Raw genomic sequence first — 14,258 nt, forward strand, 5'->3', positions numbered from 1 at the left:
TGGCTGACACTCCAGAAGGCTGTGCTGCCCTTCAGAGGGACCTGGCCAGGCTGGAGAGGTGGGCGGAGAGGAACCTCATGAAGTTCAACAAAGGCAAGTGCAAGGTCCTGCACCTAGGGAGGAATAACCCCATGCAGCAGGACAGGCTGGGGGTTGACCTGCTGGAAAGCAGCTCTGCCGAGAAGGACCTGGGAGTGCTGGTGGACACCAAGTTGAGCATGAGGCAGCAGTGTACCCTTGTGGCCAAGGAGACCAATGGGATCCTGGGGTGCATTAGGCAGAGTGTTGCCAGCAGGTGGAGGGAGGCGATCCTGCCCCTCTCCTCAGCCCTGGGGAGGCCTCTCCTGGAGTCCTGTGTCCAATTCTGGGCTCCCCAGTACAAGAGAGACATGGCACTCCTGGAGAGAGTCCAGTGGAGGGCTACCAAGATGATTAGGGGACTGGGCATCTCTCCTCTGAAGAAAGGCTGAGAGAGCTGGGCCTGTTGAGCCTGGAGAAGAGAAGACTGAGAGGCGATCTCATCAGTGTGTACAAGTATCTGAAAGGGGAGTGTCAAGAGGATGAGGCCAGTCTCTTCTCTGTGGTGCGCAGCAACAGGACAAGAGGCAACGGGCACAAACTGAACCACAGGAAGTTCCATCTGAGCCTGAGAAAAAACTTCTTCACTGTGAGGGTGACAGAGCATTGGAACAGGTTGCCCAGAGAGGCTGTGGGAGTCTCCTTCGCTGGAGATATTCAAAACCCGTCTGGATGTGATCCTGGGCAATATGCTCTAGGTGACCCTGCTTGAGCAGGGAGGTTGGACTAGATGATCTCCAGAGGTACCTTCCAACCTCAACCATTCTGTGATTCTGTGATTCACATGGCATTAGAGATATTTAAAGGCCAGGTACAGGGCAAATTTCATCCAGGCAGTTTTGCTATGACCTTGTCTCTCTTTATTTTTTTTTTTAAACTAAAAATTTCTATTATATGTTTAACACGAATTTATGTATATTAACTCATATAAGTCATAGTGCACCAAGCTAATGGGGAAGGGGGAGTGTCTAATTCTGAGCTGGCACCTGACTGCACTGTCGTCATATAAATAATAATAGTGCTATGTCCTAGTTTTTCCATTGCTTCTCATATGAGCAGGATTGGGTCCTGGCTGCTTGTTTGCTAGAATATGTATTCAAATGCAAATATGAAGTTAATTTCTTTGTCTCTTACTATGAAATTTATTTGTGTAACTAATAATGCGCGAACATTAGCACCTTGTATCTACAAAGTATCGTAAATCTGGTAAACGCCTTAGCTTGGCTTCAGCATTTACTAGATCTGGCACCTTGTATACCCTTTGATTCCACACATTAGCACTTAATTACCTTGTCACATCATTACAACCAGGCACATTTACATTCCGGAGAGGTGCTGTGGGCATGACTCAAAAAGATGAAAGAATAGCTGTTTTGCCCTTGCATCAGGAAAATTTCTGAGAAATTCCCCTCAGGCAGTAAAGTAATGGGACTAAGCTTGTCCCTTTGTTCGGGATCCTTTCAGCAAAAAGACTGGATACTGGCTCCTGCAAGATCTTCTGCCCCTCTGAAAGCTAAAATTAGTACAAGGCTGGGTTCTGAAGTTTTGTAATGATGTTCATAGGTCTGAAGGGTAAACATCTTGAGTACCAATTTGTGAATGAGCCCTGAAAAATCAGTGATGGAGCTTTCTTTTCAAGTACAGCAGGAATAAGTTTGTATCAATTAGCTCAACTTAGTCGTCTAAAGCCCAAACTTCTGTCACCTAATGTTACTGAATTAACTAGAAGCTAACATCATGATGACTACTAGGTCAATGAAGAGAGATTTTGGATGTGCTGATCTTCTGCATTGACTAGACCTCAGTTCCTTGGAGTCAGGTGACATGAGTTCAGAAATGAGCACTTTATTCAGACTGCTCACTATCGAAGCCCAGCTTATATCTTCCATTTAGTAGATGATGAGCTGATGTTGAAGCAGAGTAACCTGCTGTGTCCTCTGCCTTTTCCTGATAGCAGTACAGGTCCTGTTCCTAGACACTCATTCCTGGCCCCTCTTGCATATCAGTTTGCGTCTGCGCTGCAGTCCAGGTTGGGGAATTGATCCATCTGATTCTACCATAAGACCAGCCTCAGCTGGCGTTGCCACCAACCTGGAGCCGTACCTGTAGTGACTAATCCAAGGTGACAAAGAGTGCCTGTGCCGTAGTTGGGAACTGACTTACACCCTCCCAAGTTCCACACCAGGCTTGAATATCCTTCTCCTTCCTCTGTTTTCTCACACTTTCCAGCCACAAACTCTTATTAAATATAAGAACCTCAGGGTATATCAGTGAAAAACAATTCCACTTGCACTTTCTAATCATTTTTTGAGTTGCAACAGCAGTGAGCAGAAGGTAAACCTCACTTTATAGTCTTTGATAGTTGCACAAGGTTTATTTGAATTAGCTGAATCTTTTGCATATGCGCTGGTCATTTGGGAACCTCACTCTTTCCTCCAAGATTTTCAGCACTTTTGTTTGCAATGCTAGATAGGGCTTTGGCAAGAAAAGCTTTCTTGGCACCTATAGCTCCTTATTCCCAGAAGCACTCCAAGTCTGAGCGTTGAAACTGCTGGAGACAGAAAGACAGGAAAAAAAGGTGTTGAACACACCATAGCTTCAAAGAATAGTTACGTGGAGCTGCAAGAAGGAAATCAGGAAGGGTTTAGAAAAGCAGCTGTAACTTGGATTACAGATGGCCCAGAGATCCAGCCTGACTCACATCCAACCAGAAATCCCTGTAGTAGGACTGAGACTGACTCCAGCCCTCTAGATTGCCATGTCAGGACCCGAACGGCTCCCTGGTGCTGCCCTCCAGCCATCTGGGCTCAGTCCATGTATCAAAATTGCAGATTTCACAAGACCTGTCTGGAGATGATTATGGCAGATTCATTTTCTGTGTGCATCTCTGTGCACATTCTCTGTGTGGAACAGCTATTTTGGGGCATTTCAAGTTGCAGATAAGCCTTTAGCCAAGGTGTGAAACTGAAAAGAGAGCTCCTATTTCATCAGAACCAGCCCCAAAGCTCCTTTCTTTTTCATTGTGTGTTTGAACCAAATCCTATAGTGGCTATGAGGAGGACATAGAGAGATGTCAAAGCTGAATTTAGACTTTAGAGAAACTGATTATACAAGAGAGAGAAAGAAACTCAAATTCAAAGATATGAGAAGGAATAATAATGAGAAGGAATGTTTAATGTTGCGTGAAAAGGAGTTGTAAGTTTGAAGAAGAAATTATAATAAATTGCCACAAAGACAGGGCAAGTGAAATGTGTTCAGCCTCAAAAGTCATTAAAGCAAGTCTAAAAAAAGAAAGTTTTGATCCTAATTAAGAGAAGCTTCTTGCTGGTAGCAACTCATGTAATATCTGCACTGTTAAAACAAGGCTAATACCTCGACAGAACTTCAATGTACATTATTTATGGGTTTCTATGGTGCTGCCCATTGTATTACCTAACAAACATGAAAGAGCTTAACTTTACGTCATCACTGCCAGGCACAGCATGTTCATTAACCCTGTTACACAAATGAGGAAATTTAAGAAGGTTAGGTAACTTCCATACGCTTGCTCATGAAGGAAACAGTCTCCTGGCCCTTTCCAACATTCAAAGCAAAGCGGCAGCCCTCCTCCCTCCCCAGGACCTTTCCTCTCGGCACAGAGGGGCAGTGAAGATCAAGGTCTCACTGGACATTCCCTCTTCCCAGCACTAAGGCCTGTCAGTGACTTGGTTGCACCACGAAATCCCTTCACCCCCACCAGGCCTGCCTTGACTGCTTTCCCACTGGAAGAGTGCCAGTGCCAAGAGCCACCTTGGCTTTCCCTCTTAGTGGCTTCACCACCCGCCCAGCCCTTCTCTAGACTCCCTGTGGGCCTCATAGGATCCCCTTTGATTACCTCTAATGGTTCTGACCTACTTAGTCTAGAGAGAATTTGACCCTTTGGTTTCTTGCTGTGAGATCCCTGTCCCATTGTCTTTCTGGGTAAATAGTGGACTCGTGGTAAGAGATGCCAGCACTGGGAAACTAGGCATGAATATTTAAAGCAGAGAGCAGAAAGGAAGGCAATGAACATTGCTAGAAAACAGAAAGAAGTGATGTGATCACGTCTGCATGAATGGCTTCCAAACCGTTTCCCAGTGACAACCTCACTTCTGTCAGGCATGTCTTCGCCAAGAGTGCTATAAAACATCAAATTCCCTCCAGGCTTGTGACGCTTCACGAGGGGTCTGCTGTGTGTGGTGGAACAACTAGCAGAGGGTCGGTTGTCTGGATAGCTTCTTCTGTCCAATTCCTCTGCCTGAAAAAGAGCAAATGGGAAAAATGCCATGGTTTTCTGGAAGCCTGGATGGTTGCCCACAGTGAAATGGCATGATCTGTAGGATCTGCAGGTGATTGTCAACACTTGTAAAGTTTTTCATTTGTGTCTGTGAAGCTTTCCAATAAAGACCAGCCCTGCCACTCTTCAGTGACTCTGTTGCTTCCTATTTAAAGAAGCCTGCATTATAGCTAAAATCCCATTAGACAGAGTGGAAACCTCTCAAGCCTGGTACTAAAAAAGAAAAAAGCACAGTGTATGGAAAAAGAGCTCTCACTTCCCTAACCCAGTTACTCCCCAGAATAATCGAACAGCTCTTAAGAGACTGCCTTTGAGAGCTTGCTGTGGTCTTCCAAAACGTTATTTGCCTTTTTTTATCATTCAGAGTTAGCATTAAATCTTACTCAGTCCATACTCAAGGATTTCTTCTATCCTCTGCTCTGCTCTTACCCAGTTTCTTCTTTCCCTGATGGGTTTAATCCTGGGAGGTGCAGGAGAGAAGACAGTTGTGGAATAAGACCCCAAATTCTGGTGTTGGGTCAGAGGTCTGGGCATCTTTCCTTGCAAGTAGGGGCTTATAAACGCTGACAGAGAGGCAGGCTGGTAAGTCCACACCACGCATATGGCACTGAGCAAATTTACCAGCCTGGGTAAGTCCTAAGGCCCCAAGTTCTCTTCAAAGGAGTTAGGAAGTGAAAGGCAGCGTGAGGCAAGAGTGGCTGTGCTACCTCTGGGTCCAAGCTCTTGCTCCAGGCTTCCAGGGTGTTTCCGTCCACTTACGTTTATGCAACCAGGAATAACTAAGGCAGAGTCACCTCAGCTTTGCCTACTCCCGCTGATGTCAACATGGCATAAACTGAGCTTCCTCCTTTCCCAATCCAGGCTAGCATTTTGAATGGGAGACTTCATGAATCACAATGCCTGAAATGCCTCCTCTGGCCTCCGGCCTCCTGCAGGACTTTGGGCAGATCACACAGGTCCAGAATCTGTATGTTTTGAAAATAATAAGTGCACCATAAAAACCCACCTTTGGGTACCTTAGAAAAACACCTGAGCCTCAGAAGGGCTGAGCAACCTCCCCCCATGGGGGAAACAAGGCTTCAGCTGACTAACTGTAGGCACTCAGTTAGCCTTCCCTCCTCTCTGTGCCACCCACATGCTCATCTGCAAAGTGGGGATCATTATATCTGACTCACTCTCCAGGTACTTGGAAGCTAATTTAATTAATGCTTGTCAAGCACTTTAAGGTCTTCAGATGAAAGGAGCCACAGATAGTCAAAGCATTGCTATTACTATTAATTATTTCTATTGTGCAAGTAGACATGAAAGCAGCAAGGGTGATGATTATTTGCTTCCCTTACAAGTGGCAAGACACAGTACAAATGTATAGACAAGAGATCATCCCTGCCCCGTAGTGCTCCTAATCTTACAAGCCAGATAAACTAAACAAAGAGCGAGAAAAGAAGCCCAACCCAGAGAAAAGCAGTGTATGTGACAACTTACCGCACACTTTTTTTGTTTTGTGGCAACGCCTGCCTTTAAAATGTGTCCTGTTGGCCAAAAAGCACAATATTGCCATTTTGAGCTATTTAAAAGTCATAAAATTTCTCAAAAATATAATGTATAGTAAATGCTACTTGTCCTTATTTAGCTTCTGATTTTTGAGCACTGAAGATCAAGGTTTCAAGTTTTTCTCCACAGCTACGAGGACTGAAAACATTTCACTCGTTCTCTGTGTACAGTTCAAGTGCTTGGATACGTAACACAAATCATCAGCAGCAATAGTTTGATCGGTACCAGCTACACAGTAGGAGCAATCTGCATGTGCTCGGTGGCAGCAGCTTGTCCATCCTCCTCCTCCCCCACATCCAGGAAATATCTCTCCTCCACTCTTAAACAGAGGGGGAGCTATCACAATTAGCTTTTACTTCCTACAGCACGTCAGGGACTTTGTGCACACCACAGAGGAGTTTGCATGTAGCGACGAGACACCCCATAACAATTTTTTTCTTTATCTAATCTCTAACTGGATGGACAAAGGGACAGAGGAGAGAAGCAACCCAGGGTGCAGAACTACCCCGCGCTCACCGTTCTCCTCCAGGCCACTGCAGCTCTGCTTCCCGCTCCCCTGGAAATGGTTCCTGTCCTCCCCCTGCCCTGGGGTGGTCCCTGGGATGACTGGGCTGTGGGTCAGCTCTGGGAGTCAGCTCTGGCTTTGAGCTACTGCTCACAGAAAAATCAAGTGTTTCCCAGCAAGACGTTGAAAACTCTAGGTGTGCAGCTGCAAAAGGGCTGGCACTGGCGCAAGGGCAGGTGTTGCCCAGAGAGGTTGTGGAGTCTCCTTCCTTGGAGATATTCAAAAGCTGTCTGGTCAGGGTCCTGGGCAATGTGTTCTAGGTGACCCTGCTTGAGCGGGGGCTTGGACTAGACAGTCTCCAAAGGTCTCTTCCGACCCCAACTGTTCTGTGACTCTGTGAAACATGGCCAAAGCCAGCGGTGTAGCGAGGCCAGGACACTTGCAGGGGAGATGCAGCCAGCCCAAGCCTTCCCACCCTTTCTTAAGCATGCAAAGGGTCACAGAGGCAGACTGTGGGGCTGCAGATACCGGGCTAGCTTGGTGGTCAGGCGGTTCACCCTGAGGAGGGACGTCTGCCTCCCATGCCTTCTTCAGAGACTGCTTCAGCCCATTCGTGGAATGGGATTGCAGCTGGATCCTTCACCTCCAGGGCAAATCAAGCAGCCGCTGAACTATTGGTTAAATGGTGTCACGCTTCTTCTGACTGCAGTATGAATCCAAATGGTTTTCTTGTTTGTTTTTCCCAAGTAGAGATATCCAGTTCATTAATACAAGTTGGTGAATAGGTTTGGGACAACTTCAGCTGTGTTTTTTAGTGAATTTATCATGCAACAAGAAGAAAGAGGCCTGATGCAAGCTACCACCAGCTATGATCTGCTATAAAACTATTAAACTACTCTTAAAGAAATCCCAGCCTCTTACAAAAAGAATTCTTGAAAGGAAGAGTCAACAGTGTTTCTGCCTGGTCAGAGGCAAGTGTACCCTTATCTCGTAACAGCCACGCATAGTACTGATGCAAGCATGATCAGGGTAACAAAAGCAGGTCGAAAAAGCTGAACCAGCTGTCCTCCACGCACCCCTTCAGCTTTCCGGGTCTGCGTCATTCCCAGCACTTACACGAAGCTCCCTCTAATGGCCGGAGACGACAGGTTTCCCCGCTGCCCTGCGCCATCCACCAGGGCAAACTGCGGGCTGGTAACCCCAGCAGTGCGCAGGGTGAGATGTGTGTACAGAAGGCCCTCTAGGTTTTTATTTTTTTAACGTATGTAGGTTCGTCTGTCACCTAGTGCTCTTTTATGACCCTGTCTCCACCCAGTATCTTCCCTTTTAATGCTTCTCCTGATTCTCGCCTTTCTCCCAGGCCTCTGGAGACTTGCTGTCACTGCAAAGTTAATGCACGTCCTGCTCTTAGCTCAAATTGGGCTACACCCCAATGTCAAAAGAATAGATCACACCACAGAGGAATGAAAGCAGTATGTGCCAGACGGTTTGTTTATCTTTTTCAAGACCAGCTTTTTGATGTTTCCCTAATGCAGGCTGTGGTGTGGCTGTTGACTCGAGCCAGCTCTCCTGCAGGGACCTGAGGCCAAACCCCCCCAATAGCATGGTACCGCTGCTGCTAACATGGCCACAGAGCTCAGGGCAAACAGCAGTGCAGCTGCCCACGAGCTGCACCAGGCTGTGTTATTATCCCTGACTGATATGTGGGTAAGTGGAGACAGATAGCCCATGTGCTTTCAGAAGGCATGATTATGTCTCCTTTTGGTACCTAATTTTAGGCAACAAACAAAAATGCTTACAGCTAAGTGTCCACCTTCCTCAATTCCTCCCTCAACCACCATTAAAAGAAAAAAAATGAAACTCCCTTTTAGTAGACATAGGAACAAAAAAGTGCAACTAGTCTGAAGATGAAGATTGCTCAATTTTTTGGAAAATTGTATGATGTGGTTTTCTCTGCAAGTAAAGTGTCTATTTCAGAAATCTAGATGGTACTAAGAAATGTCCACAGGAACTCTCCATTTCTGGAGGAAATCACCTTGGGCCCTTCTGCTGCATATGATATGTCAAGAATTAAAATAAATATTCTTCCACCCCGTTATGAGCCGAAATCAACAACTTCAGAGGCAGTAGTGGGATGTTCTGTCCTTTCTTAAATCCCTAAATCCAGCTGGAAAAAATAGACAAACTTCAAGATCTGAAGACTAGCTATATTTGCAAAAGTTTCCCTGATTTTTCCACGTATAGCAGTTTCTCTGATACAGGTGAAGTAAGTAGTAAGTAAGCATACTAGTAAGCAGTAATACTGGCCACAAACCTGGCCTCATGTATACATCTGAAACATTACAGCTACAACATCACAACTGGTACTGATTTTAAATTCTTTCTTTTTTGGCAGAAAATGAGATGGGTAGAGTAAAAGACAGGACAGTCTTCCCTCAGAATAACGAAGCGCTTAATGATCGCTCTTAACCTCTAGGCTGTTGTCCTTCTCTTTCAGTTTGGTTGAAGTTGCTGCTCCGGGTGCCTTAGCCTAGGGACTCACACTGGAGTTTTTAAATTCTCTGAGAGCACCATAGGCTACTTGGCCAAGCCGGGTGTCTCTCAGTTTGACCAGAAACACCACCTTGCACTGCAGAAACCATTCCTCCTGAAAACGTCAAATGTCTCTGACGAATGCAACCAACCTTTTTCAACATAACACACACTTCTTTGGAATATTCCCAATGTTCAGTCTTCATGACTGAAGGCTTCCTGGGAGAAACAGGGCATTTCAGGGGAAGTTAGGAAGACAGGATGGTACTTGAATCACTAGAGGAATTAACATTTCTCCCATTTAGTCAGGTAAGCAGGGTATTTCCAGTGGATACTGCTTTTGGCTCTTAATTCATCTGCACCTTGAGCACATAGTTGGACAAACCACAGTGACAAAATGAAGCACAGGAATGACAAAAGCCTTTGAACCAAAACCAGAAAAAACTATTACATGAAACCAGCAAAATGAAAGCACAAAGCTCTAATTATCTTAATATTGGATCATGACAATGTTATTCTGTGTTAGGTGCACAAACAACCCTTGGCCACAGGTCATGGTTCATTGCCATTTCAGAAAACAGTGGGGCTGGCACAATGTTGTCCCTGTACAAAACACCTCGCTAATGAAATAAAATGAGGTTTACAATAAATCAGGTGAGCACATATTCATACAAGTGAGCGCTGGGTAAATGCTTGGTCAGTGGGTAGAGCTCACGGGGTCCCTGCAGTCCTGGCGAGCAGCGGTGCTTCAGCAGAGCGTTGGCTGTGCAAACACTGGGTGTCCCTGCATTCGGGGAGTAGCTGGTAACTCTGGGCTCATTCCCAAGAACCAGTGCTCTTGGCAGTGGCACTAATACCCCTGGAGGCAATCAGAGGGGTAACCTGGACATATGCTCAGCATATGCACCAGACATTGTCTGGGGAAGGGGACAGAGAGTAAATACAAAGGAAAGAGGAATATGAAAGAAAGCATGGAAAGCAGAGACAAGAAAAGAAGAATGAAAATACAGAAAAAATAGGTAAAATAGAAGAGAGGGAAAGCTCAAGCCATGTGACATTTAAGCTATTTTCGCTGCGAAGTGCACCTCCAGACCACGCTGCACTACAGCGACACATGTGCCATCGATGGTACCTTGTAGCAATTGTATCTCAACAGAGTGTGGAGAGCCAGGTCCAGAACTTGGTCCAGAACAACTTCCATTCTATCTCTTCACACTCATATATATTCTTCGTTTAAGCACAGTAAGCTGCACCACTCAATTATTTGTTGGCATTTATTATTGCTATCTCTGCTGCAATTCAAAGAAGGAAGTCATGAATTTTTTTCAGCTGAGCTCCTCCTCATGTTCCTCTGCGTTTTAGCTGTATGATTAACTGTTTTCTGGGGTTATTTGTGTCTGGGATACTCTGGATAAAGAAAAATCCGAATAACATTGCTACTGCTTTTTCTGCCTTGCTGCTTCTACCTCTGCAAAGCATCATACGCTGCTGGATATAGGCAGGGGTGTTAAATGGGTTACCTGCTGCAAGAGCAGAGAGAGCCAGCCAGGGCTCCGGGGCAGTCTGCGCTCCTGCGGTGCATGGCCTGACCTAGGAAACCTCCCCAGAGCCAGCTCATCTGTGAAAAAGCTTCTTAACACCAGCTTGCTCAGTGTAAGCACTGATTCTTCCTTAGGAAAATTAACCCCTCCTTTCCCTCGGCTGAAGGAAGCATTAACAATAGAACGTCACAAGAAAACAGCAAGAAGAGATCATTTGTGTCGTGGTGCCAAAGTGGAATAAATTTAATTGAGCAGACTATCGCTGTGTACCTGGAGTAATGCTTTGACTTGAAAGGAAACGTTTAAGATCTATCCTAGTATAAATGAGGGGGAAACTGACTGGCTCCTTTCTATACAGAGTATCAACACCAAAAAGGGCTTATTCTAGTTAGCGCACTACAGCTGCCCTCCAAATGGAGCACATCTATTAACCAAATAAGTGGGCAGTCAGATATGCCCTTCAGCAACCTGAATGGGACTGTAATTCTCTAGTTTCTAAATCGCACGTTGCACCATCCAGGGAAACAGTGGAGTTGGAATTGTTTTCATTCCTGGCATGATACACAGGATTTTTCACATACTTAATTTCCTCTCCCAGTACCTGTGCTGCTACACGCAACAGGAAAATTAATAAAGAGTTTATGGCTAAAAATACGGGAATGAAAAGAGGATCAGAGCTGATGAAATAAGCTCAGTAAATCAATATAATCAGGAGGCATTGATCAGTGGAACACAAAATTCTTTTGTTGCCTTCAAAATCAATACTGAAGGGAAAAAAACAGAGGCACGCAAACATATACACTCAGCTTGGCTACTAAACTCGTCACAGAGAAAATTTAGAGTTTTTCCAAGCATTTTAGGGTCCCTCCCCCCATTTCTTTAGGGCTATTCTGTCACTTCAGAAAACGAGATAAGAGTAAGGCCCTAGAGATCCTGACAGCTAATCCAGACTTTCAGTTCGGGTATTAAAGCAACTTTCCTGTGCTCTGCTTTTGTTCTGCCCCGAGACTCTCATTTCAAGGGAAAGTTCTTCAGCCTGCATAAAGTGGGCCTGCTCCTACATATTTAACTCCTTTCCCTTGGAGATCATAGGGAAGGATAGAGAAGAAACAAAAACATGCATTAAAAATGTTCTATATTTCAAACTAGACTTTTTATTTATTTCAAAGGGTTTGAAAAAGAAGTTGAAGCTTGCTGTCCTTCAAACAAAAAAGTAAAATAATGATAATTAGGTAAAAAAATTAACAATTGAAATAATCGTTTTTTCTTGAATGTTGATGTCACTTTAGCCTCAGATTAGTCAGTGAGGAAGCTATTTTTTGTACCTGTCGAAAGGGAATTTCAAGTTCTGTGATATAGGTGACAATTTTTACTGTGCTCTTCTTTCGCGGTATTCCTTCTGTACCCCCTAAATGATCAGTACTTCAGGCTTGGAACAGTGGTACAAAATGCCAGAGACTAAGTGGCGTTACTGGGATTCAGAAGTCTGCAGTTCAGAATGAAATTCTCATTGTTTTGGGGAATGAGAAATCAGCTCTTCCTCTGGTCCTAATTTTACAGTTCAGTGAAATCTCGTTAATTCTTACAAGCACTAAAGCTTCTTGCTCTTTGCAAAATGACTTAGTTCAATCTTCACCAAAGACTGAAAATAGTTCCTACTCAGTAATCAGCAAATCTAGAGACATTTTCGAAGCAGTAAAACAGAATTGTATTTAATGTAGCCTATTAGCATTTTTATTTTTCTTTAATGGCTAGAAGGTCATTGGTTAAGCCCTCTACTGCAAAATGTTATAGAAACAGAGGAAAGCTCTGAGCTTGTCCCAAACAGTTTAAAATGTAATAATAAAAATGTAATAATAATTAATATTATTAAATAATATTAACATAATTAATATTATTAAAAGGTAATAATAATAAAAGGCAACAGATTACCGTAAACTAATGGAAAAGCACAAAAGTAATACAGTGTTGGTTTTGGTCATTGTGCACTTGTTTGAAACACTATTAAGCATTCAGCTGAGAATAGCAATGAAAGGTTTTTGAAATTAGGAGTCTTGATCAAATCTAGATTCTTAACGGTAAATGGTAAATGATCGATGATGTAGGGCAGAATGGGATAGGCTTTGAAAGGTGAAGAGGAGAAATAAAAAGAGTCAGTAAAGGAATGGAGCTGGGAACACAGTTCAGACGAGAAACCACAAAGATGAACTTTGCACACCACCCTTGCGGACTATGAGCAGGGCAAAATCAGAGAAAAACTGAATCAAAATCCAGGATGCTGAGTCCAATTGAGAGTTTTAGTTGTGTGGAGGATAGGAGAGGTGGTAGTTTAAAGAAACTATGACGTAAGAGTCTATAAAAAGCTAAAAGCTGGGACTACTTAGCCTGGAGAAGAGAAGGCTCGGGGGGATCTTATCAATGCGTACAAAAATCTGATAGGAAGATGTAAAAAAGACAGAGCCAGAGTCTTCTCAGTGGTGCCCCGTGACAGGACAGGAGGCAATGGGCACAACCTGACACACAGGAAACTGTATCTGAACCTAAGAAAACACTTCACTGTGAGAGTGGTAGAACATTGGAAAAGGCTTCCCAGAGAGGTTGTGGAGTCTCCATCGTTGGAGACATTCAAAACTCAAGTGGCCATGGTGCCAGGCATCCCGCTCTAGCTGACCCTGCTTAAGCAGGGGCTTGGACCCGATGATCTCCAAACATCCCTTCTGACCACAACCATTCTGTGATTGTGTGAAAAACTCAAAGCAACCAGGATATGAAACTTAGAGAGAGGTTCATGTTAAGTATGATCATGAAGTTTCTTTGTTTGCTTCTTAACTCTTTACAAAAGCTTGCAGTCCCCTCACAGGTCTCCCAGTTGTCTGAGCAGATTGCTGACTCTCTGACTTTCAGCTAGATTTAATACTTTAAAATATTTAAATGGGCAGTACCTGTCATTGTATCTTGTGTGTTTGCCTTGCCTGAAGATTGTCTGAGACTTACTTGCAACCTCACGTGTCCTATTAGTTGTTTGCTCCTTTTCCTTGGTGTTGAAGCACTGCCACGTAAAACACGCCTGGGGAAATGCTGTGGCTGCTGATGTCAGTTGAAGTCTGAGGCCTTAGGTTCAGTGGGTTCAGCTCAGTTTCCCTCCCTTTTTCTGTTTTTACTGTAATGAAGTTTATTTGCCTGAGATCACTCTATGAGCTCTATGTATTTAATTGGCAGAGTTATTCAGTGTGATATCTATCATCTCCATCAAAATACATAATAACACAAACACATTGCATTACCAGTACGTTGTCAAACGGCTGTTTATGTCTCCACCGACCAAGAAAAAGGGAGCAAAAGGCTATGGGACGGTCAAGTAGCAGTGGCAGTGTTTGCTGTGTAATTGCCAGAGGGGAAACGTTTTTAACCAAAGAGAGAGATTTCAGGATATTCCCAGTCTGGGTGGGAATAACCTGCAGGGTTACATATGTATTTATATGTTTTAACATGCTTGCATATATTTTGACTGTTATTACTATCACATTTTCTACAACAGAAAGTCCCTTGCTGCACCCCTCTTTCCTTGGTATGTGTCTTCTCGTAGTACAATTGTAACATTTCTTCATACTTTTCCTTGTGTTTTTTATTTCTTGGTCCATCCCTCGTGTCTCTGTAAGGCCTCTCGTTCCCTTCTACCTCTCTCGTCTATCACTCTCTTTTGCCAAAGCAAATATGCAGTTTCCCTTCTGTATTC

Source organism: Struthio camelus, chromosome 1, assembly GCF_040807025.1.
Source record: "Struthio camelus isolate bStrCam1 chromosome 1, bStrCam1.hap1, whole genome shotgun sequence".
Classification (NCBI taxonomy): Eukaryota; Metazoa; Chordata; class Aves; order Struthioniformes; family Struthionidae; genus Struthio; species Struthio camelus.